This window comes from Ambystoma mexicanum, chromosome 1p, assembly GCF_040938575.1.
Source record: "Ambystoma mexicanum isolate Mex_15411 chromosome 1p, UKY_AmexF1_1, whole genome shotgun sequence".
Classification (NCBI taxonomy): Eukaryota; Metazoa; Chordata; class Amphibia; order Caudata; family Ambystomatidae; genus Ambystoma; species Ambystoma mexicanum.
Window position 1 is genome coordinate 217102689 of NC_090921.1, and position 24759 is coordinate 217127447.

General features: G+C 45.3%; 1 long non-coding RNA gene across 1 annotated transcript in view; it reads left to right on the top strand.

Annotated features, from left to right (window-relative positions):
- LOC138489218 (uncharacterized) overlaps positions 1 to 24759 on the top strand; it is a 118164-nt gene that overhangs the window by 77569 nt on the left and 15836 nt on the right. Inside the window, exon 3 of the long non-coding RNA XR_011274801.1 lies at positions 22404 to 22552. This is a non-coding gene — a long non-coding RNA (uncharacterized lncRNA). The remainder of the gene's footprint in view (positions 1 to 22403; positions 22553 to 24759) is intronic.

A 24759-nucleotide genomic window follows, 5' to 3' on the forward strand; every position in this document is an offset into this window, starting at 1 on the left:
TGGTGCCTAAGGATCATCCCAAAATATTGATATTACAGATGCGTTGTTGATTGTCCATTTCTGGTTGAAGAGACTATCCTTGGGAAACTTGTAATGTAGCTATGTACATTTGGAAAGTGGAAAAAATATATTTCAGTACCCATTTTAAGAAATAACATACATAGTACTAGTACATAAATGTTTAGTAACAATTTACGGTACAATTTACTCATACAATGTCTAGTCTTTGTGTCAAATTGGACATTAATCTGGCACATTGTTAATCATCAAGCATACAGCACTCAAGCCAACTTTAGTCGCGTAAATATTATGTAAGACTATGCTCACATTATTTGCTGATTTTCCATTGTCTCTATGTAAGGATGAGCAACCGTCTCGAATGACAGATCTCAGTAATAGAAACTTAACTTTCTTATGATCGGATTCATTAAATTGAATCTTATAAATTCTTTGTGGATAATCAACACAATGGGCCTCATTACAAGGCTGACGCTCCTGTAATGAAGGGGGGTGGTACGGGACCGGCCCCCTTCATTCCGGGAGCGCCGATTACGAGCTTCCCATCGCGGGACCATCGCGGGACCAGGCGTGCTTTCCGGGTCCCGCGAGGGGAAGAGTGAGGCAATAACGAGCCAGATATTATAGATGCCCAGAAGGGAGGCCATCCTGCATCAATGTGGTTGGGGCGCAGATGTGTCTACACATACAGTTCAGATCGAATTAGGTGGTAATTGCATTACTATTAAAAGAGTTTTTATAAACATGTGACAGTCCTTCTTCAATGTAAAGTCAAGCAACCCATCACGACGAAACTTAACATTATAGTGCCTGTACACATCCAAGCATCTCCTCACTTCCTGTCCATTGGTTAAATGATTTTGCCCATGGGAATCTGCTATCTATTGCAACATTACTCAATGCACCTACTTCCCAACACCAAGTATGTATTGCTGTTAGCTAACTAGCTGCCCACCTTCGCTGCAGATCAAAAACACACAAACTCATTTCACAAATCATCTGGGACGTAAAGAGATGCATAGGCCAAAAGCGCATGTTCATAACTGTGCATCGGCAAAGAATGCATTTAAATGACATATTCTGTCACCCGGGCTGTCAATGTAGGCTAACACTGGACCATAAATCTTTGGTCTATTGCAATCCGCAGCCATTTACAACGAATTCTATTTGTCAAGGAAGTTAGATTCCATATTTACAAGAGTTGTTCCTTCCTTTGATTCTGTATGACTGCTTATCCTCTTTCCTGATGAGATTTGTGCGCACTTGTGAGTTTGTTACAAAAAAGAGTTTAATAGCACCTCAAGTAATAACCATGAACATTACAAGTGTGGTAGTTTGTGGTATTCACTTTTCAGACACAGTTGAATAACACGCACAGAAGTATGTAACAGACAGATATTGCTTAATAGTGGGATAATACCATTACTGGGCATATATTATGCACACTAGTCAATATTGTCACTATCCAGCATTTACTATGACATGCCATGAGAATGTGGGCATCTGACATGCCATCCTTTTCAACGCTTTCCATGTCCCTTTTTAAAAACCTTCTGTTTTGAAGGAACAGCCTCCACTTCATTGAAAACACAAATACATATTATAGGTCACTCTTATTCCCTCTCCATCACCATATCCCAGGATGACAGCCCTCTCAGTTACCTCTGCTCTCATGAATTTAAATATGCAGTAAAAGTTACAAGAAAGTGTAACATGCCAGTACAATAAATGTCAAGTACACTAAGCGTCTTACACTGGGTTGTCCATGGCAGACCCCATAGCTACAATTACCATCAAGTACCCGGCCACAACTTCTTGTCGTGTCTTGCAGAACATGAATGGCAAATAAATGTGATCTACCATGTACATGTGAACCAGGGCAATGGAAGGGGGTGAGTTACAAGCAATTTGTCGTTGACCAATATGGGCAAAGGGAAGTGGTTGCATGCCAGATAAGGGAAGGGAATTCAGTAAAGAGTAAAGGGATTGTGTAAAAGGGTAACTGAGGTGTGATACGTAATTGTAAGTAAGCAGAGGATGAAGGGGCATCAAGGATGCTGTTCAATGGAAGAGCTCCGTAGGGTGATGTGTATGGAAAAAAGGGTAAATGAGGCAGGGTATAAATCATGAAAGATAGGTCATTAGGTTGAGTGACCGTTGCAAAAGATAGATGCCTCACCTGTAATCGGCACCTTGTTTGTTCCCAACCAGCCCAGCCCATTGCGAGCATACTGCCACTGATGGGAACTGTCACTGATACCGGAGGGGGGATGAATGCAGATGAGGCGAGTGTTATAGGTCCGGAACATGGTCAAAGGACACATACATATGTTGATTGCGGGTGACCGGGTATTTAAAGATGTACGGGAAGGCATGGTATCAACAGTAAGGCAGACGCAAGTGACCACAGTTCAAGGGTGTTTATTGAACTTCAACAAGGGTGTGATAAACGCCTATCTAATCCTGAATCTACAGATGGGAGCACGCTACGACCATCAAATAATAATAATGCAGTCCTAGTGGAGTCTCCGTAAAATAAAAGGGCCTGTACTAAAACACCTATTGCCAATCCTCACCGCTAAACGCAAATAGTGTGAGACAGTGTTCATGAAGTACTCAATTCAGGTGATTCACCCTGGATCCCCCTCAGTCGGGCTCAGATGCCTTTTATATCACGCTTGTTATTCTGGAGCCCCCTCTTCTGGGCTCAGATCCCCTTTCTTACAATGTTCAGAGAATATTCTTTCTCGGGTGGCTCTCGGTTTACCCTGGATCCCCCTCAGCCAGGCTCAGATCCTTTCTCCTACACAATTTGTCTCCTTCAACTGGGCTCGCACCAATTTCAGGTTGCATTTCGGGTGACCAACAGTTCACTCCGGATCCCACTCAGCCGGGCTCAGATCCTTTCTCTTACACAATTTGTCTCCCACAGCCGGGCTCAGACCAATTTTAGTTAACATGAAACTATTGAAGAATTTTGAATGTGCACTGGGTTTACCTTGACCTGTTTCAGGACCACTTCGATCTCAAAATTCCCCTTTTCAGTCACCAACCAGTTGGATACCTAACAGAGATGCCGGACCACTCTGTCTGCGGTATCTTCCTTGGTCTCAGTCACTCCTCTGGTTTTCAATTATATTCACGTCGCTGGTCAAATACATTTCACACACTATTCGCTTTAGAGTTCTTCATATATTGTTGCCGCTTGCATCCTCAGTTTTTACACAGGCTGGTCTGGTATCAGTCTCTCTGACTGACCGGCTGTGCTGTCTTTACTAGCACTGCTTTATTGTAGGAGCCAAGGACAGTACCACAGCGGCAACCGCTCCCCCGCCTTGCTTATCGGCGCAGGAGAGCCCTGGGTACCTTCGACACACAATGCAGGTTTCTTCAGCTTTAGTCCCAGGTCTTAGGTTTCTTATTTTCTAAGGTTCACAAAAGTAACAGTCTGAAAAGGTCAAAGGCAGATCCCTCCTTGCAACCCTTTCTGATCTCGCCATCTTTCTCCTCGTATTAAACTGCCATCTTGGAACTGCTGCTTCCTCGTGTGCTGTGCCTCGCTCAGAGTGTGGTTTTGTGTTCTGCCTTTTATCTGTGTGGGGAAGTGTAATGGAAGTCAGGTGTGTGTAATGATCAGTAATTGCCTGACCTTGCTTGACCATGGTATTGGGACATGACAGGTATACGGCTCAGGTATTAGTCTGTTTTCGCTCACAGCAAGCTGTCCGTGAGAAAGTGTTTGTGTCAAGAAAGGGTAGGGGATGGAGTTCCTAATTATCCTACCTGGTAGGATGGGGAGAAGATGTTACAGGGAAGGGGATACCGCGTCTCACCATCCGGTGTCCCACTCCCACTCCCCTCCCCAAAGACCCCTCATCTAGGTGATCCTCCCGCACTGGTTCACTCCCTGAAACTGTATCCAAAAGCGATGGGCGTGTCCTGACCACCTCAATGACAGACCCCCGTGGACTAGCGGGTGAGACACCTTCTGGTTCTCTCAAAGGGGAGACTGGAGACACCTGGTCTGGGGTGGCTATTTGGCCAATGATCCCCATGTAAAAGAACCCTTTGTGGTGTACATGGTAATTGGCACCTTGTTCGTTCCCACTCATCCAGCCTCCTTGTGAGTGCACGGCAACAGGTGTAAACTGCAATTGATACCGGGGGGGGATGGAGGCGAATGAGGTGAGTGTAATAGGCCCCGAACATAGTTAAAGGACACCAATCTTTCATGATCTTCTCATTATAGCTTACATTAATAATTATTCAATATTTTGACGTGTTGGTGACTATTTATTGTTAATAACATTCCATATTACCTAATTTATTTTATTTAGTTTTGTAAGTTTGTAAGGTGGCTGGCATTGACAAACTACAAATTGTACTGTTGTGGTTATGGTACTGTCTGTATAAATCCCTTGTATGGTCCGGAGTCAGTGGGAAATTTCTCACTAATGCCTCGAACCACACAGGCAGATATTACATGTTGAATGCGGAATCCCAGTCTTACATGAATCCACGATATAAACGCTCGATAGGCCACAAGCCTGTACCATCTGTAAAAGGGATTCACAAATAGTTTAATTGAATGAACCCACTAATTGCATTTATTTTGTTTGCACTGTCTTCTTAAAAGGCATCTTTTTGCTTAAAAATAGTAAAATTTCGAGCAAACTGCTGACATTACTTTTGTGTTCAAGTGGGGATGAATTAGAAATGTGAACGTGCTTACCAGCAAAAACAATTTGGAACTGTTAGGGGGACTCCCAGGCAGGCAGAACCGTGCTAGGAGACCACAGACACCCAGCTCACGGAAGGCCCTAACTCCTTCCTTGTCCCAAAAAAGTCAAGGTCCACACAAGTAGCAAAATCTCACTGCGGTTAATTACAGACAACAAATACACAGGCGTCATATTCATGGAGGAAAGTCCAGGCACATCTCGCTGCATCCAGGCTCGCAGGCCAGTTTTCATACCTTGTGAGATCACAATCCGCGTCACTAGTTGGGTTCTTTCCAAAAAACTATTGCTGCTCAGGATAGGTCGCTGAGTGGTAGTCCCCATATGGGACCCTATAGAGAAGTGATGTGAGTGGATGAGGCTGTGTCAGGTGGTACGCTTGGATCAAACTGTTACATGAAATTTGGTAGAGTGAGCTGACGCTGTGATTCGACAGTGACCACTGTCATCTGCCCCTAGACACAAGGGTGCTGATTGGCCAGGCCGAGGGCCCTCACGCCTGTGGCTAACTCCATTCCCAGCCTGCGAGACACCTGTTTGTAATACATGTATACTATGTGTCAGCAAGGTGTAACTATGTGTGTAGAAGACTAATGCCATGAGAGCGCTGCATTCCCATCGTACAAGAGTCTCTGCAGAGTTTGTTGCAACCTGCTGTCTGGTCATGGGACGGTTGCTTCTTCCCAGCCTCCGAGTCATGGCCGGTATCAGCTCGGCCAGGTCACGTGTATGAAGACCACTCTTGCGAGCTCAATTGCTTCGAATTAGTCTGTATTTTGCAGGGAGTATTCAATGCTGCAGCCGGTGTCACCTTGGCTCTGCGTGTGGAATGTCGTTTGCAACATTGTGGCCTTGGCGGTACCATTTCTCCTGCCGTAGCTGTTCTACTTGCACAGCATCTTGTGGGCTTGCGATTTCTCTAAGAAGATCATGGCCTACTGGATTTCCTAAGGGCTAGTCTGCTTTATTGTGTGCGTTTTCCATAGTGTGCATAGGTTAATGTGTTGTGGCTGCCAGATCCCTTGAGTGCTCTAGTCACGCCGTAGGGTTAGTTGCATGTAAGCGTCTGCAAGCATGTACACAAGCTCTTCTGGCGTCTTGCGTTTCTTGATTTTCTGGTATAAGCCTAAGTGGCAAAATAATAAACATGCAGACACTATGTATATGTCACTGTCCTCTACCTCATTGAGCTGTATGCATGTGTTCTTCGTGTAGGTTGGGTGTGTGAGTGTCCTGAAGGTGGGGATTGCACGTGTGCTTCCTGTCTAATGTGAGTATGTCATAATGAAAGCTTTAATGCCTTGCAGCATGGCTTCTTGGTGCTTTAGTCAATTCTGTCCATGTAGCCAGTTCCAGTTCTGTCTTGTGTGTCTTCATCCACTCTGGGTAGAGTTCGTATTGCTGCAAGGTTGTAAGGTCTGCTGACAGGGTATCTTTCGTGGTAGTTGTCCATCGTGGGAGCAGTGGGAATTGCTGTGAGCTCGTATGATCGACGGCCATGTTGTTGGTGCTTCTTCCGGTTGGGTTGTCTTTCGGGATGGAAGGCATACTCAGATTTTCCCTCTTCACTCCCCGCTCTGGTCGTCTTGTCGACCACACCACCATTATTTCTTCCTTCGTCTACCAAACGCCACACTTTTGTAATTCCGGCCAAGTGTCTATAGTGGTTGACATGATGTTCAAATCACCAATCTAGGTGTCGCACCTAGATAGAAATGTTATTCTTAGCATGCACCATACTTAGAACTCTGAACTCTAGCTTGCGCCGCATCTAGATAGAAATGTGATGGTTAGCATGTGCCACACTCGTATGGAACTCTTAACTTTAGCTTGCATCGCATCTAGATAGAAATGTGAATGTAAGAATGTACCGCACCTAGATGGAATCCCATAACTGCAAGGACAGCAATGCCAACTAACCAACCAACTAACAATTTCATCCCTCTGCATACACCTCTCAAACTCTAACCAAACACAACCACAAGCCTAAACGCAGCAATTGCACTTCACAACAATGCAACAACAAAACAAACCACACATAGACTTTCCCAAAAACACACGACGACTACCGACCGTAAAACACCCCAAGCCCAGCCAACGGACCCACCGGGCTGAGGCTGCCAACAGCATATCACTGCTCTCTTGCACTTTTCCAGTTTAATCCCACTAACCCACCCCCGCTCCTCCCTTTTTCAGAGCTGCCAGAGCACCAGGGGACCACTTTGGTGGTGATAGCGCGCGGTACAACTGTCCTTTAACATTAACATTAACAATACATGTAGACACATCCACCTCTAGGTCTGCAGTAAACCCACTTCCCTTCGTATTTCTTTGTGTTGCATGGGTTCTCCACCTTCATTCCTGGTGGGAATATGTCGTATTCTGCTATCTTCTGCCTTAATTTTCCATTGCCATCAGCAACTTCATTCCCACAACTTCTTCTGGTGTTGTTCTGCATTTTGCCATACATATCTTTATCCCACACAATGATGCTACTCCTTTTTTTGTACTCTTCAATTCTTCTTCCATTTTAGCATGCATCTGGGTCAATTGTGCTACTGCTTCTGACAGTGTCACATTGTCCTCGTTGTTGGATGGAATGAACATGCAGCAGGAACTTCCTATCTTTGCGCAGACTCCTCCTTCCACGGCAGTGAGGAGATTTAGAACATATCTGTTCTGTAGTGCCACTAATCGTATTGCTCTTAATTCTTCTTTTATTGTGTTAAATCCATTCACTGTTGAATTTATTGTCATCATCAGCTCCCATGCATATGTCTGTAATCCGGGATGTAGTAGTGATGCAATGAACATTTGTGTCCTGCTAAATAGTCTGTGTGATGCCGATACTTCATCCAGAGCCCCTTCCGATCATCCCCATAAGTAATTCCCTTATCTCATCACACTTTCTGGCCCCTCTTTCCTGGCAGTGGTGCTACGGTGTGGGCTTGTTGTCGGCTGCAGTGACCTCTTCTGTCTCTTATTTCCTTCTTCCATTTTGGGGAACTCGTCAATCTTCACATCTTTTGTCGGTACGACCAATGAGGGTGTGTTGATGTGTACCAGGGAGCATATTCCTTCCCAGTTCGGCGGGAGTTTATCATATGCCTTGGATCCAGAGGCCAAATAGCGGCCCATGAGTACTGCAGTTCCTGTTTTCATTTCAGGGATCTTCTCTATTCGTCTGCAGCCTTCATTTTCTCCTATGTCGCCGTCATGTTGGTAGCACATGGCCGGCGTTGTTAGGGGAATGATAGTGAGTGGTCCTTCTTACTTATCCACCCAAGTCAGTGGACTTGCGCTCTTGTCCCATTTCTTAAGGCACTTGCCGTTTTCTTCTTGCACCTTGTTCACTGCCGCTTTCGTTAATGTCTGTGCTTTACTTCCCACTACTCCATCCTCCCATCCATCCTTCCTATACACCTTTCCATATATCAATAATCATGGTCGTTCCCAGCAGCCTCCTCCTCTCCTCCTGTCTCCTTCGCTCTCCACTTGCATGGCAGGTAGTCTAACTTGATATTCTTTGTTTCTCCCTTTCCTGGACCCTCAGTAATGTATTGTAGTGCTTCTGTGTGCTGCCAGTAGTTGTTCATCATCAGTAATGTGTTAATGTAATTATCTTCATAAGGGAAGGTTGCCCTAGACATCCATCTTAATGTCGCTGTCTTCCCTTGGAACCTTCCTCGTATCTAGAACATTGCGAGGTATAGGAAACATTGCACTGTTGCTACTGGTACTTCAGTTGCTACGAATGTTCTGGAGGCTTTCATGGCATAGGGGATTAGCAAACAGAAATAGCAGCTCTCCCTTGTGTCCCTACCAATTTTGGACATGTGGTTTATACCACATGTTATTTGTTACGTGTGCAGTGTCAGTGAGGTATGTGTCAACGCCCTTAATGTCTGTGCCAACACTGTGCTTATCTCTCCTTACCTTGTCAGCAGGGTCTTCTGTACGACCTGACACAGTAGTCCTTGCAGTTTGGGTGGGGGAAATGTTAGTGCTGGTTACAGCGGAAACATGCAAAGCAAGGTATAACTGCCAGAGGGCAGTAGCTAAGAGGCCAGTAGATAGCAGTAACCACACAGTAGTTGTAAGCAATTTTATTAACAATTCCATTCTTATTTTGTACTTACTCTGCTTTTTAAGCAGCTGATGAGATGATAAAGTTGCCTGCCTGAAAATCGCGATAAGATAGCATTATTGTGTTAGCATTTGTAAGTACTCTTAAACTCTGCATTCTAAATAATCACTTAATGCCCATGCAAATATCTCTTCACAAATCCTCTGTATAGAGGAATCTCGGAGAGCGGGCAGGAAAGGATATGCACATTACTCAAGTTGTGGGTACGTTTGGGCCAAATATTCTATGAATACTTGGTAGTTTATCTTGGGTGATTGTGCTCTAAAATGTCTGGGCCTCTTGATGGTGTGGACAAATTGGTTGGAAAATGCTTTGGGACGGTCAACAGGGGGCAAAATTGAGCACTTTAAGAAACTTCAGGTAATGACAAATATCCTTTAGTATTTATATAACAGTTGCAGAACCCTGCATGTGCGAATAAGAAGAATGTTAAGACAGTGTTAACACAGTTTAGTGAACCAAAAGAACTGTGCATGGGGAATGGTCAAGTTAACGCAGGGTGCTACAGTATTTTACTAGACTTTGTTTGAGGAAGTGGAAGAGATGTTGGACAGGATAATATATTGCCTTTTAAGTACGGTATGTCCTGGGGATGGGAACCATGTTCTTTTACTGGTCAAGTTGCACCAATGTTGCAGTAGGAATATCAGGGACTTGGGCGCGCCTGACCATTGGGTGGGCAGTAGTCTCTTGTTCACTTGTACTTGGGATATTATCAAATTCAGGAATGATTGGGGCACTAGTACTTTCTTGTACGTTGCTTGTTGCTGTAGCACTGGCCCTTTCGATTTCTGTTGTGGCATGTTGGGGTGAGGCTGATGCTTTGTATGGCTTGATGTCTTGGGAATGGTACCAAACCGACTTCCCTTGTAGTTTGACAGCTCTCTCTGTGACTGCCTCGACAGTGTGGGGGCCTGTAAAACAAGGCACGTTCCAGCATCTCGTGAAGTTCTTGAGGAGAACTTGGTACCCTATTTTAATAGGCAGTTCTTTGTGTATTCCTGGAGTATTGTCGCCTATTTGTATGCTGCCTCCCGACCTCCTGCTGTATCTGGTGAGAGATAAAAGAAGCACTAGAAACAAGTGAATTCACATATTCATACATTTCCTTTCCAAAAACGTCAGATGCATTTTCACAGTCTTTGATGGCCCTCATGTGTGGAGCCAATGGGAGATGCACACAGCGTCCTGTTACTACCTTGTGGGGCGTTAAATGGTGGATGGATGTCAGAGCAACTGAATACTTGAAATGGAGCGAGTTGCCTCGTAGTGTAGACGAAGAAGTCTTCCAAATAATGTACCTGTCTGATTGTTAGAATTCACAACCAGAATGGTCTGTTAATGGAAAGACAGGAGACCGATGACACTGGCGTCGCAGAACTGGATACAAGGTAGGCAGGAGTACACACCACTGGCGTTGTAGAAAAGGAAACAAGGTAGGCTGAAGTACACATCCCCAGCTGAAGACAAGGCAATAGTCAGTATAGTGTAACTAAGAAAACACTACACAATGTACCCAGTAAAATGATATGCAGGCAACTGATTTCACAGAGAGGAGAACCAGGAATTAGGAATTGGATAAGGCGAAAACATGAAAGAGTCAAATATGCAGAAAAACAGTCTTACCGTATTGGACTCCTGCCCGACGGAAAAAAACAGAGTTCAAGAGCAACTGATATGCGTGGCAAGTTCCTTTGATGGCAATAACGTACACCCAGAAGTCTCTAGTCCGTGTACTTATTAGTCCCCAAATACAAAGTTATTTCCAGGCACTGTGCAAAGTTCCGTGTGAAGCAAGGTAAACAAGGTAAAGAAGACGTAATCCAAAGACAATCCTATTAGTTTTCAAGGTCAGGCAACATGCAGGCGGCAAGGTACTCAAACGTGTCCAAAGATAAACCCAAAGTCGGTCCGTGATCAGGCAGGAGGCAGGCAACGATGAGTAGAATCAAAATCCAAAGGCAAAACAGCAGCGGTCCGTGGTCAGGCAGGGTGCAGGCGACAAGAGCAGAATCAGAATCCAGAAATGCAAAACTTTAGCGGTCCGTGGTCATAACAAGGAAGGCAAGAAGGAATGTTTTCAGAAACACAAAAGCAAGGTCCGTAACGCCACCGAAGGTTGTTCAGAAGCGCCGGCAACTTCAGTGGAAAGGGCTTAAGAAGGATGAATCATGTGACTGCATTGCGTGCTGCCGTCAGCGCAGGCCGGGCCATCCTGCAGTGTAGAGGATGCCAGCGTTGCCAAGCAACCTTCCAGGCACCAGGCTGCGTTCCAGGTAAACAGAAGGTGTTATTCATGCGGCCCGTATCCTTGTGAAAAGGCATGCGAATTCGGGCGTGCCTACACTTGTATTTCGCTACTGCCCACACTTTCCCAACTACCGTACCAGGACGGCAGGGAAACTTGACAATGGACCCAGGTTTGTTTCGTAATTCGAATAGGGCCAAGGGTAGGCAGTGTAACCAATTATCTTTTGTGCTCTGATGAGTTTTGGCTATGCTCTCCTTCAGGAGGCTGTTCAGGCGCTCGCACACTCCATTGGCTTGTGGGTGGTACGCACATGAAAATCTGTGTTTTATTCCTAGCAGGGCCGTTATGTGTTGGAACATTTCATTGGCGAAGGGAGGACAGTTGTCAGACCGCAGGACCTCATATACTCCCCATCTTGTAAATACATCTCGGACCAGGAATTTGGCAGCACTGAGGGTGTCCAGATGGGAACATGGCCCAGCCTCTATCCATCTTGAGAAGGGGCAGACCACCACAACCATGTAGCGGTTACCTTGACATACTTGGATCATGTCCACATAGTCAACATGAAGGTGTAGGAATGGGCCTTTGGATCAGGGCATTGTTCCTCTTACAACTCTTAGTGTGTCCAGCAGTGAACTGCTGGCACGTCAAACAATTGCGATGAAATTTGCAATGTGCACATTTAGGTCGGGACAGAACCATGATTCTCCAATGCGTGTTGAAATGACCTCTTTCTCTGTATGTGTGGGATGATGCAGTTGTGTTAGTGTTGTTTTTAATAATGCAAGAAAGTGGCATCACTACCTTCCCTGTATTAATTGGTCACCATAGGGCATCAGTAGGAGACATTAAACACCCTCTCTTTACCCAGAGCTCCTTTTCTTTCATTGGTGCAGCTGCCTATAGTTCCATTATCTGAGTTTATGATAGGTAATTGTATCCATCTTTCATCAACATTTGTCTCACCCCTCCCCTTTCTTTTAGTTTTTCTTTCAAATCCCACATTTCTCCAAAATATGATGCACACTTTGCATGATAGTCTGCTGCTTCATTCCTCCTTGAGATGGGGTCCTCCCCATTAGTATGTGCTTAACACTTTACTAATGCTAGTTCCACTGGATATGTTACAACCTCTATTAGTTCTCCTAACAGTAATGCATGCTGTACAGGTGTCCCATCTGCTCTCCTGAACCCTCTTCTCAGCCATCTTGCTAGCCCTGAATGTAAGTAAATCATTACCCTCTTCCCTTCGCACTCCCGTAGAGCTAGTTTCAGTATCATTCATTCTACTGCCTGTGCTGAATACTATGAAGGCAATCGGACACTCTTCACTACTTTGATTGTCCAGTACTCCTTAAATCTGATCACTGCTGCTACTGTTCTTCTGATGCCATCATCTTGATCAATTGTTGAAGACCTATCAATGTACAGTATCTCTCCCCCCTCAAGCGCGTCTTCCTCTACCTTCCATGTTTCACTGTAAAACTCTATGCTTTCAGTGCAGAACCTATTCTCCAGGTTGGTGGATATCTGCCAAGAACTGTGCTGGATTTACATTTTTGCACCTTACTATCTTTAATTCTGGCCTTGATTGGATGATTTTATATCCAGTTGCTCTTTGTGCTGTCAGTGTGCTTTTAGGCTCGTGCAGTATCACGAATTGGGCATGTTCCACATAAAGTGTTGTGAAGCACCCCATAGTTATTGATGAAGCAAAAGCTGCAGCAGCCAAGTGCTGTTCACACGGGAAATGCCCTTTCATCACTGGTTCAAGTTGGCCATTCTAATACGCTATCGGCTTGTGACCCATGCTAGTTTTTTGTGTCAGTACTGCTTTCATGACCATGCCATTAGAGTGTGAATTCAGGAAGAATTCCTTTTATAGTCTGGGGTCCCTAGAACTGGAGCTGTAGATATTGCTTCCTTCAGCTCGTTGAATGCCTCTGTCATTTCCCTAGTCCAACCTAGTGGTTTTCTTTCCCTCTGTGCTTCCTTCAGTGCTGTAAGAAGAGAACATGTGTAGGTTCTGTAGTCAAAGAGCCATGCTCTGCAATAAATGCATAACCTGAGGAACCGCTACAGCTCCCATATTATTTTAAGTTGCTGTGTGTTAAGTATAATCTGTGCTCTTTTTGGCGCTATGTGTCTGCCATTTTGGGATATCAACTGGCCAATGTACAGTACTTCCTCTTGGCAGTACTGTAGTTTGGCCTTGTCTACCTTGTACCCTTTTTCTGCCAGTGCAGTGAGCATGTGTACTGAGTCTTTCCTGCATTCTTCCACAGTAGTGCTGCAGATGAGTATATCGTCTACATACTGTAAAACCATGCTTTCTGTCTGGACATTACCTAAGTCCACCTGTATTACTCTATTAAAGATGGATGGTGACTCGCAGTTCCATTTGGGGGTCTAGTGTGTTTCAATTTCTGGTTGTGATACAAATCTTGTGAATTTGGGTGCAAGGGGATTGAGAAGAATGCGCTTTTGAGATCAATAACGGTGAAACATGTTGCTTCAGCTGGGATGCCACATATGATCATGGCAGAGTTTGTCGTATTGAGGTACTCTGCTTCTACAATGTGATTAAGGGGTGTAAATCCTGAATGAAATGCCACAACCCCCCGTTCACCTTGCGGACAGGGTAACCTGCAGTGTTGCATGGTGATTCTGATGGTTCTAGGATGCATTTGTCTGGTAGTTTCATAAATGCCTTCGGCTACTTCCTTAGTCAGGGGGTATTAATTGACCCTTGGCAGAATTGTCATAATGTGTCGGGTCTTTTTTGCGATATCCTCTTTGCAGAAGGGAGGTGGTGCTTCTAAGGCCATGGCCATTTTCTGTGCAACTTCTCTGTATGTTATAAGTAACTAGACGTATATGCCCATCCCCAACAACATCTCTGCTTCCTCTTTCTTTGTTGAAAAACAGTTCCTCATCTGACACTTGCTTTAACCTACACCCTTCTGCGACTGCAATTATCACCCTCCATGCCTTTCCCTCATCATCAAGTGTGTGTAGAGCAGCCCAATCCTATCTTAACACAATCCCCTCGATGTCAATTGACACGATCTTCCCTCTTTTTTGTCCGCCGGTGTCTCTAGCCTGAAGAGGTGCTCACCTGGCATTCTTGAAATGTTTCCTGCAATGCCGGGTAACCATGCGAGGGCCATGGCTGAGGTAGTGGTTCGGATTTTCTTCTGTCACCCATCTGGGAAAAGGCTTGTGGTTGAAAGAAACTAAGGTTTGACTGCACATGTTCTACGCCTTGGAGGCCTGGAAGTCCAATGGGTTGTACGAGGCTGGTACTCCTGGTGACAGTCGTGTAGCCATTTTGTTGTACGTGAGCTACAACAGCAGGGACATTTGGCATACTGATAGGAGTGATAGACACAGTACATCAGGCACACTCGCAGCAGGAGCAATAACAGGCATATTTTGAACTGCAGCAGTCATTCCCTTTCTTTGGCTACTAGCATCCAACTGGTGCAGCTGCTGGGGGTCCATGCCCGTCCTCTCCATCTGGTTCATGTGTGGTCTGGCACCAAAAGAGCTGTCAAGCGGCTGATCCGAACTGGGCCCCGGATGCAAACCGCCCAGCCCGCTATCCCGGTCGGCTACTTGTTCGGTGACTGGGTCGTGGCGGATGGTGTCCGTCTCCCTCTCGTAATACTCCAGGCAAGTCCAGTGGCCTTGTCTGTAAGGCTCTCCCGAGCCGTGATCCAGCTTGATGTCTCTGAAGTGAGAGCTGGCAAAAGTCTCAAACTCAGATCCTGCATATTCAGGAGGCTCTGATGCTAAAGTCAAGCAGTTGGGAGAATCGTCTTGTGTAAAAGGCAGGTATTCTGGTGATCCCCCTGAAGCATAAGAAGGGCAGGCTGGACGTTCATCGGTAATAAATGGTTGGGATTCAGGAGGAGTCTCTGGAGCAGAAGAAAATGCAGCAGGATCTGATGTTGTAGACAGGTATACCTCTGATATTGGCAGCGGGGCTAACCAGGATACATGTGTCTCATGAACTGAAGCCAAAGTAGCAGTAGGCTCTGGGACTGAAGACATGCACTTAGGATGGACTGTCAGAGGCTCTATGACTGAAGAATGATCTGCAGGATGAGTCACTGTAGCTGAAGACAGGCATGCCAGAGGAAGCTTTGAGGCTGAAGGCATGCAAGCTGGAGCCATCTCGGTAGCTGAAGACAAACATGTCAAGGTCTTTGGGACTGACCACGTGCATGGTGGAGGCTCTTGAGTGAATGGCAGACATGACAGTGGTTTATTGATTGAAGACGCGTGTGCCAAAGATGACTGCAGAGCTGTGGACTGGATAATAGAAGAGTCAATGGTTGTAGGAGGACAGACTGAAGTCTCAGAAGTCGACAGACACATTTGTGGCTCAGGAATGGAAGGCACCTTTAGGGCAGTAGACTCCTTGGCACCAGTAACCAAAGACTGAGCTGTACCCTTGCAGTCCCTTTCCTTAGTGGATGACACAGAGTCTCTTCCTTTGTGGAAGTCAAAATCAACCAGAGGAATCACTATAGTAAAGTCTCTGTTAATCAGGATTTCGTCAAGAGTCCATTCATCTGTCTTAGCTTCTGAAAGTGGCAGATTAACAATCAACAGTTCAGGAATCGCATGCCGGGTTTTTGGTTCTGTATACTGTGGAATGAGTCCATCAGAACATGAATTCTGTACTGTCTCTGACTGTTCGTTTTGACCAAAATTGGCAGAAGGAAAAGTGAACACAGAGGTAGCATCGTTTTCCACATCAGCTTCAACATCTACATCAGTCTCAGCAGCTGGATCAAGAGCAGAGTCTAAGCCTACTGTAGTGACTGATTCTGTGTATGCCACCATTGTGGATTGTGTTTGGAAATCAGAATCTTGTATGTGTGCAAGCTCAGGGTTATGACAAGCTGCGACACTGGAAATCTTAGGTAAAGGAGTGGATTGTAAATCTTCAGCTAACTGCAATCCCTGACAAACGGCAGGACAATCGTCAAAACCAGTGTCCTGATTAAGCGCTGTGCTAGAAGAAAGATTTTCACTCTCAATAGATCTTACATATTGACAAGTATCATGGTTTACTAAAGTCTCTGCACTCAGGGACTGAACAGTATTCACTTCATCAACATCAACGGATAAAGTTTGAGGTGTATTCAGTAAAGACTGTAAGGTTTTATTCTCCTCTTGTAAAGAAATTAATTCTTGTCTTAACTCCTCAAGCTTAGCTTTTAGCATGCCCTGCATTAACTGAACATCACTATCAGTAGGCACAGGGGGAGGCATGGTCGCATCAGGGCTGGATCCTGCACTAGCAATCTGGATGTGCACCGATTGTACATTGTCATCTACTGCTTGCAGGTTCTGTGATTTATACTTTCTCTTACCAACTTGGTCTGTGTTTCTCTTAAGCAAACTATTGACATCAGACCTCTTGGCATTAGGGACTGCAGTATGTACTTGTGCAGAGGTGTATGCTATAGACTGAGGGTATAAAACCCCTCCATTCCTTATGTTTGTATGATGAAACTGTTCAATCTGAAGTGAAGCACAACTGGAATCATGGGGTTCAACAACAGAGGTACTCTTGTGTAATAAGTCTAACAGTTTGTTGTTTTCTGCTGCTAGGGCTTGTGCCGACATAGAATCTGGATCAGAATAAAAGACAGAACTAGGATCAGGCAATGTAAAATGGGCCACCCTTTGGGAATAATACTCTGCACGTAAATGCCCATTCGTGACCAGGAGTTCATTTATGTCAGGACTAGTGATTTGATTCTATGGCAAGACAGGAGGCTCCTAGTATGCATTCAATCTTTACTCTGACATCACAGCAGCAAAGAAGAAAAAACTTTTGAATACAACTTTTTGAAGAAAAATTTCCACAATTTCAATAAACAATATATTAAATATTCCCAATCCAAAATGGAGGACAGGTCATGCCCTCAGGGTAATCAATGGACATTGAGCCAGTTCCATAAATGTCCCTTCCTCTAACACCAATTCCTCTTTCTTTGCTGCTGACTAACATAGCTAAGACACTCCTTCTAGTTCGTGCTGCGCATTGTATGGAGTATACTGTGTTAATTTAGTGTTACTTTATTTCATATTATTAGAGCTTGAGTGTTTTATAACATTGCAGCCGGTAGAAATTGTCATTTCATTTTGGTTTCATTAGTGAGCCGAAAGCTGCGTTCACGCTCGAACGTTGACCTCAGGTCAAGAGTGTTACATTGTGACACCGCTCCGTGTGGAGCATGCGCTTATTAATTGTATCTTTTCTTTAAAGGCGTTCGCGCCGTGTTATTTTAATGTAATTTATTCGTCGCCTGCCTTTCTCAACCCAGGCAGCGACGCGTGTAAGGAATTCTCCCTCATGAGAGGGTTTTGTTTACTGTAGCTGGGCCTTCCAGAGCGTTTGCGCTCGTTTATGCAGCCGGGCTCGTGACACGTGCGGTTTGTTTAAAGCAGCTTAGCTTCTTGCCGACACGCGTCACGGCAGTTAAGATTTACTGTTTGGCATTGTTTCACCTGCGTCGCATGTGTTTGTTTGTATACGCTGCTCGCGTATCATAAGAGGCACGCAGGCTAGGCCTGCCTGTTTGTGCCTTTGACTTGTTAGGTGCAGGGGCATTTCAATATTCATAGCACCTAAAGGAGTGGTTTATGTTATTTATTTCATTTATTTCATTTTGTTTCATTTTATTTTATTTTAATTGCCCTGTTTGATCAGCCTGCTCGGCTGTATCCACTCCTCTCACCCTGCTAGGGTGTGTTTGTATATTAAGCCTGCTCAGCTGTCACCAGTTTTCACACCCAGTTAGGGTGTATGCAGTTAATTATTTAGCCTGCTCTGCTAATTTTGGAGCTATTGCACGCAGCCTGCTCGGCTTTGATATTTGGAAGTTATTTTTGGAAGATTTTTCTCTTCTGTGGTGACAAAAAATATGGATAAGGCTGTCATGGAATTGAATGTGGTTCCAGCTTCTGCGGATGCTACTACGCAGGTGCGGCCTTCGAAAAAAACAGATAATGGGGTAAACCAGTCGAGTCAACAGCCGTCTGTGGCACAGGCTATCCAGTCCTCCCTGGATTCAGCCTTGTCTGGTCTTAATGATACGCTAGCCTCAGCATTTGATAGACTGATTAACCGCATCACTGATTTTCATCCCCCTCAGCCTGCGGGTCCCTCTGTAGAACCCCAAGCCCCAAAAAAATGTACAATGAAAACAAAACACATTTCAGGATAACTCAGTCATTGCCCTGTCACTTCCCCTGAGTCTTCCCCTAGCAGAGCTCAGAAGCGCAGGCGAGATGAACCTCGACCCCTTTCCTCGACCCCTTCGCCATCATATGCGCAGCTCCCTACAACAGTATCCCCTACACCTATTTCTACCTCAGATTCTTCTGAAGACTCAGATTCGCCCCCTAAGAGGCGTAAGAAAAAGGTGGCTCTGGTCCCCACACAGGAAGGTCCTGTGTTAGATGTTAATGGGGTCCCCTTTTTTGATCCAGCCCTCATATTGCATCCTAAATCGGCAGAGTGGCAGCCCTCTCAAGAGATTTCCTCTTTCCTTGAGTATTGGATAAGGCATCCGCTGCCCAAAGGGGACAGGAACAAGTTAAGGGCTGAATGCCCTAGGCCAGTCCTACAGGACAAGGTGGCCTGTGCTCCCGAGATTGACCAACCTATGGCGGTTTTTCTGAGTCAGAAGGGTAAAGACCCCAGGAAGGGAGTAGACAAGGCCTGGCGAAGCTGTTAGGACAATCTGCTAGACGCTTTGGGTCCTGTAATGCAGATATTTGAAATGGCTGAGGAGGCTGCAGTCTCCAATTGCCCTGTGGATGTGAATGTTCTAAGGGGTTGGATACAGAGAACTGTGTGCCTGAACAGCAATGCCAATGTCTCAATATGCAAGGAGAGGCGTAAGTCTCTGTTGATGAGACTAGACTCAAAGTTGGCTGATATGTCTGAAAGGGAAGCTGGGCCTTCCGCGCAAGGAAATTTGTTTGGAGATAGTTTTCTCAAGGACTTTTCTGCATATGTGCATACGTTTACGGCTTTAGATAAAGCTCAGGCCAACATAAAAGAAGTTTTCACGCAAAAGGTTTTCCCCATGGCCGGAAGAGGTAGAGCCCGCTCTTCCGGCCGCTTCTCCCAAGGCCATTCCTGCCCCCGTCAATTTGCCCTGCGAGGCGCACAGAATTTCTCCTCTGCTCGGGGAGCGCACAACCAATTTTTCCCCAACAAAATGCGGGTTGGATAGGACGTGGAGGAAGAGGTACCAGGAGGTCCAGAGGAGCATCAGGTACTTTCCTGAGTATTAAATGTTTTTTCCCACAAAGGTCTAGGGGGCAGACTGGCCAGGTTTCTCCCACAGTGAGAATCCCTCACATCGGACCTCTGGGTGTTACAGACAGTTCCCCATCTGTTAGTTTTGGACAAGGTAAAACAGTCTCTAATAGATGTGGAACTCAAAGACCTCATCTCCAAGGGAGTAGTAGTCCCGGCCTCTTACAGGGCATCTCAGTTTCTGAGCACCATTTTTCTAGTTCCGAAACCGGATCAGGGGTTTCGCCCAGTGATAAACTTAAAAGCCCTCAATTCCTTTGTGGTATACCACCATTTCAAGATGGAGGGAATTCACCTTCTCCGGGACACCCTCCTTCCAGCGGACTGGATGGTCAAACTGGACCTCAAGGATGCTTACCTAGTGGTTCCGGTGTTCCCTCCGCACCAAGTGTTTCTCCAGTTTCAGTGGGGGGGTCGGGTTTGGCAATTTGCCTCCCTCCCGTTCGGCCTGTCCTCAGCCCCATGGTGCTTCACCAAGTTGATGAGGACTGTGATGGCTCTTCTCAGGTCCAAAGGGATCCGAATTATTATATATCTGGACGATATGCTCCTGTTGGGTCAAAGCTCTCAGACTCTGCTCTCGCATCTGGAGTTTACAATAACTCTTCTTCAGAAACTGGGGTTTGTGTTGAATGCCAAAAAGTCTATATTGAAGCCTACGCAATGTATCCAGTTTCTAGGATTCGATATAGATTCAAAAGATTGCATCCTGCTCCTCCCAGACAGCAGGTTAGCCAAGATAAGGAAAGAGATCCGGCTTATCCTCAAGAAGGACAGAATTTCCCTCAGATTGTTAGCCAGAATAGTGGAAATGTTGTCAGCTTCCATCCAAGCTATTTTCCCAGCCCCTCTTCATTACAGAGCATTGTAACATCTGAAAGCCCGACATCTTCGCAGATGTCTTTCTTACTCTCAGATGGTGGTGCTGTCCCCGGAGGCCAGGGTGGAACTCCTTTGGTGGCTCAAACACATGGAAACCTGGAACGGCAAAGCAATTTTTGGTCCCTCCCCGGATGTAGTTCTGGAGTCCGATGCCAGCAGAGGAGGTTGGGGAGCCAGGCTGGGTCAGGTCTCCACAGGGTGAAAGTGGTCCGAGGGGGAGAAGGAGCTTCATATCAACTGTCTGGAATTGTTAGCGGGGTCTTTTGCAGTCCGAAGTTTCCTCAAGGATCAGGGGAATTGTTGTGTACTCCTTTGCATGGACAATGTCTCAGCAGTGAGGTATGTCAATCATTTGGGAAAGACCAGGTCCAAGTTCCTAGCAGATCTGGTGAGGGAATTTTGGCATTTTTGTCTGGACCACAATATTGTACTGAGAGCAGAATACCTTCTGGGGATCAGCAAAGAGGTAGCGGATTGGAACTCCAGACACCTCCAGGACAAAAGCGACTGGATGTTGGGCAGAAGCCTCTTTGCCAGGATAACATCCCTTTGGGTCTGTTTACAGTAGATCTGTTTGCCTCAAGATTAAATTGTCAGGTGCCCAAGTTCTTCAGTTGGAGACCAGATCCTGGCACTCTAGCTACCGATGCGTTTCTTCAGGACTAGTCAGGTCAGAGGCTGTACGCCTTCCCTCCCTTTACAATGATAGCCAGGGTATTGGTTCAAGTTCACAGGCAGGAAGTCATGCTGGTGATAATAACCCCCTTTTGGCCTTCCCAAATTTGGTTTCCGGCTCTCCTAGAGATTTCAGTAGACATTCATCCTCTTCTTCCCTTTCATCCTCAGTTACTAAGGAATCCGGGAGGTTTCCCTCACCAGCTGGTCCTTCAGGGGCTCCTCTCCCTTATGGCTTGGAAGATTTCAGCGCTTCCTGGTGTTTCCGAGGACTTTCGCAGGACTCTTTGTCAGTCATCAGAGACTCTTGGGCCCCCTCTACCAAGGTGGGATACTCTTCGGCCTTGAACCGATGGGTTAGCTGGTGTGTAGTTAGGCACCTCAATCCCATTTCTGCCCCTCCTGTAGAGGTGGTTAATTTTTTGGTGGATTTATTTAAAGAAGGCAAAGTTTATAGAACCATTAATGGCTTTAGATCTGCTATCTCAGCAGGACATCTTTTGGTAAAAGGGGAACCAGTAGGTAGACATTTTTTGGTACGAAGAGCCCTCAAGTCTATTCGTATCAAAATCCCTCCAAAGCCTAAGTATTCAGTTCTTTGGGATGTTAATTTGTTATTAGATCTCTTTAGTGCCTGGGCCCCTAATGAGGATCTGTCTTTACAACAACTTTACTCCAAGTTAGCAATGTTGCTGTGCCTGGTGTCTATTAAAAGAGTGTCAGATATCAGAGCTTTAGATGTAGATAATAAAACGTTTACTGCTCAAGGAGTTACCTTTTTTGTTTCACGAGGAACAAAGTGTATGACTTTCTCAATATCTTATCCAGCTTTCCCTGAAAACAATAAATTGTGTGTTATAGCATGTTTGAAATGTTTTGAGTTAAAAACTGAGAGTCTGCGACCTCCTAATACCTCTCAGCTGCTGATTTCCTAAAGGAAGCCCCATAAACCAGTATCCCCTTCCACTTTGGCCAGATGGATTAAGTGGGTCATGCGGGAGGCGGGAGTTGACACTTCCTCTTTTGGTCCCCATTCTGTCAGGGGTGCTATGGCCTCTAAAGACGCCTTTTTGGGCGGCAGCCTAGAACAGATCCTTAAAGCAGCTGATTGGTCAAGAGAGTCAACTTTCAAAACGTTTTATCATAAACGCATTGCTCACGTAGCTGTTAATGTTCTGCAAGGGCTTTGAACTTGCATAATAGGAGCCTCCTGTTTTGCCATAGAATACCTAATCCCCCACACTAGCATGAGATGGGGGTTTAGATTCTATTAAAGACAAGGAGGCCAATATTATAGAAACCCACCCACCCTTACTTGTGTTCTGGTTATTTCAGATTTTGGGTGAGAGGTCCTGCTATAAGGAGATCGGTTTGAGTTCAGTTGCGAGAGTTCAAGTTCGCCTGTTTTCATGGAATCACCGCTCCTGGTGCCACGCGGAGGTTTGCTGCAGTGAATATTCAAGGAAAGACAGCTTCAAAAAGAGGTATTGGTGTTAGAGGAAGGGACATTTATGGAACTGGCTCAATGCCCATTGGTTACCCCGAGGGCATGACCTGTCCTCAATTTTGGATTGGGAATATTTTATATATTGTTTATTGAAATTGTGGAAATTTTTCTTCAAAAAGTTCTATTCAAAAGTTTTTTCTTCTTTGCTGCTGTGATGTAAGAGTAAAGATTGAATGCATAATATTCGCCTCCTTGTCTTTAATAGAATCTAAACCCCCATCTCACGCTAGTGTGGGGCTTAGGTATTGTCACAGGTAAATGTAGGGGAAGCTTTCTGTACAAACTTGTTAGAGGTCTTGCTGCTTTTATTTCTTAAACTTGCCATATTCAATGGGAATAGTTGGCTGGTCATTCTGTCAGGTGAGGACAAAGGCAGGGAATATGGCAAGGTAAATGTGCACAAAATCACACAGTGAATAGCCTTGAATCAAAAAACATGCAAACAGGAACCAAGACTCATGTATACTAAAACCCAGGAGTGCAAATAGAGTGTGACAACAATACAAATATCTGAAAAGGGATGTGGGGTAAGCACTTAGAAACTCCTTATGACTGCAAGGAAAGACAGCAAGCTCCTTACCCACAATTGTTGTTACAGGTACTGACAGCGCTAAGCCCACGTAGAGGGCAAGCAACGACAGAATCTGTGAGCTAACACTCTTGATGGTATTGAATAAGAGAACTTAAAAACAGTACTCACGAGGACGAGAAATACCACTTGAATGTCAGTAAGCCCACGAACCCTGTTAATCAAACAGGGACCCAGAAAGGCTATAACAGCAATGGGAGGATAACTAAATACATAAGACTCAAGACAAGGGGCAAGTAGGAATAGTGATTACAGAATAGTGAGGAAAACATAGGCATTCATGCAGGAGCTAGCTACAACAGCACACCAAACCTAATAATCAATGGGAAATAAATGCAGAAGTGCAAGGGAAGACATGGAATGGATTCCAAGAGAAAGTAAAGGAGCAGGAGCAGGGAAAACAAAATTACAAAGGCAAACTTCCCCCATCCAAGGAAAAAAAGCAGGAAGCTAAATCTATAAAGAGGAAAGACTAAAGCATCAAGGTTTACAGCAGCAAAGGACAGTCAAAGAAAAATAGAGCACAGGCCAACTGGGCTGCACCAAAAAGGAAAGCACTGAGAAAAAGCTGCCTGTAAACAGAGGAATACAGAAAGGGAATCTATGAAGCAGAAATCAATTAAGCACATGAATTCGAAATCCAGGGTTAAGGAACAAAGAACAGAAACTAGGAACTAAGCACAAAGCTGAGAACCAGGAACAAGGGACCAGTCACAAACAGGAACACTGCATCAATAACCAGCGCTGGACTGAAGCAAAATGACGCTTATAAAGCTGCTTAACGAGCACACGCCTCAGGTGTGCAGATTACTGCACCTGCAGCCACAGGTGTTGCCTATCCTCCACCCAACCTTGTCCTGCAAGGGTGGAGATGAAGCAGTGGGCCAGGCATTCTGGGAAGCAAAGTCATTTGATTAAAGAAGCATGCTGGCTGCCAAAAACCTGGAATGGATCCGGAAGGGAAGTAGCTTGGAAAATAGGAATTTAGCACTCCCAATTCATCACAGCACTGTAGCATAAGGTTCGGAGGAAAAGTCCAGTAGGGAATAAATCCCAAATCATGTCCTCGAGTGGTGGGAATGGGAGCGAAGGGAGCGAGTCATGACAGAAGTATGAATAAGGGAAGAGACGGTAAAGGTGCAATGGTGGTAGAAAAGGTGGCAGTACGATCAGTGGGTAGGAATAGTCAGGGTTAGGAAACATGGGTAAGGATGAAGAGGAGGGAGTATGGTGGGTGCTTGAGGTAGAGAGGGTTGGGGTAGTTTCAGTGAATGTAGAGAAGGTAGGATATGTTTTATATTTTCCTCACCTGTCAGACTTTTAACATCATGCCTGACAGAAGTGGTTTGAGGACGCTGCAGTTTCAGTTCCAAATCCATCCGCGGAGCAGAAGACGCCTACAGAAATGAAGACTTATCCGGAAAAGCATAGACTGGGTAGGGGTATAGAAGATGTGGATATGGTAAATCGATAAGGGAAGTGATGTTACGGCTACAATAAAGGTTACAAAAAGTGTCCATATAATAAGTGGGCAGTGTGTACTCAGCGTTAGATAAACTGGGTGAAGATAAACAGGGGGAGTATAGTGGATGGTT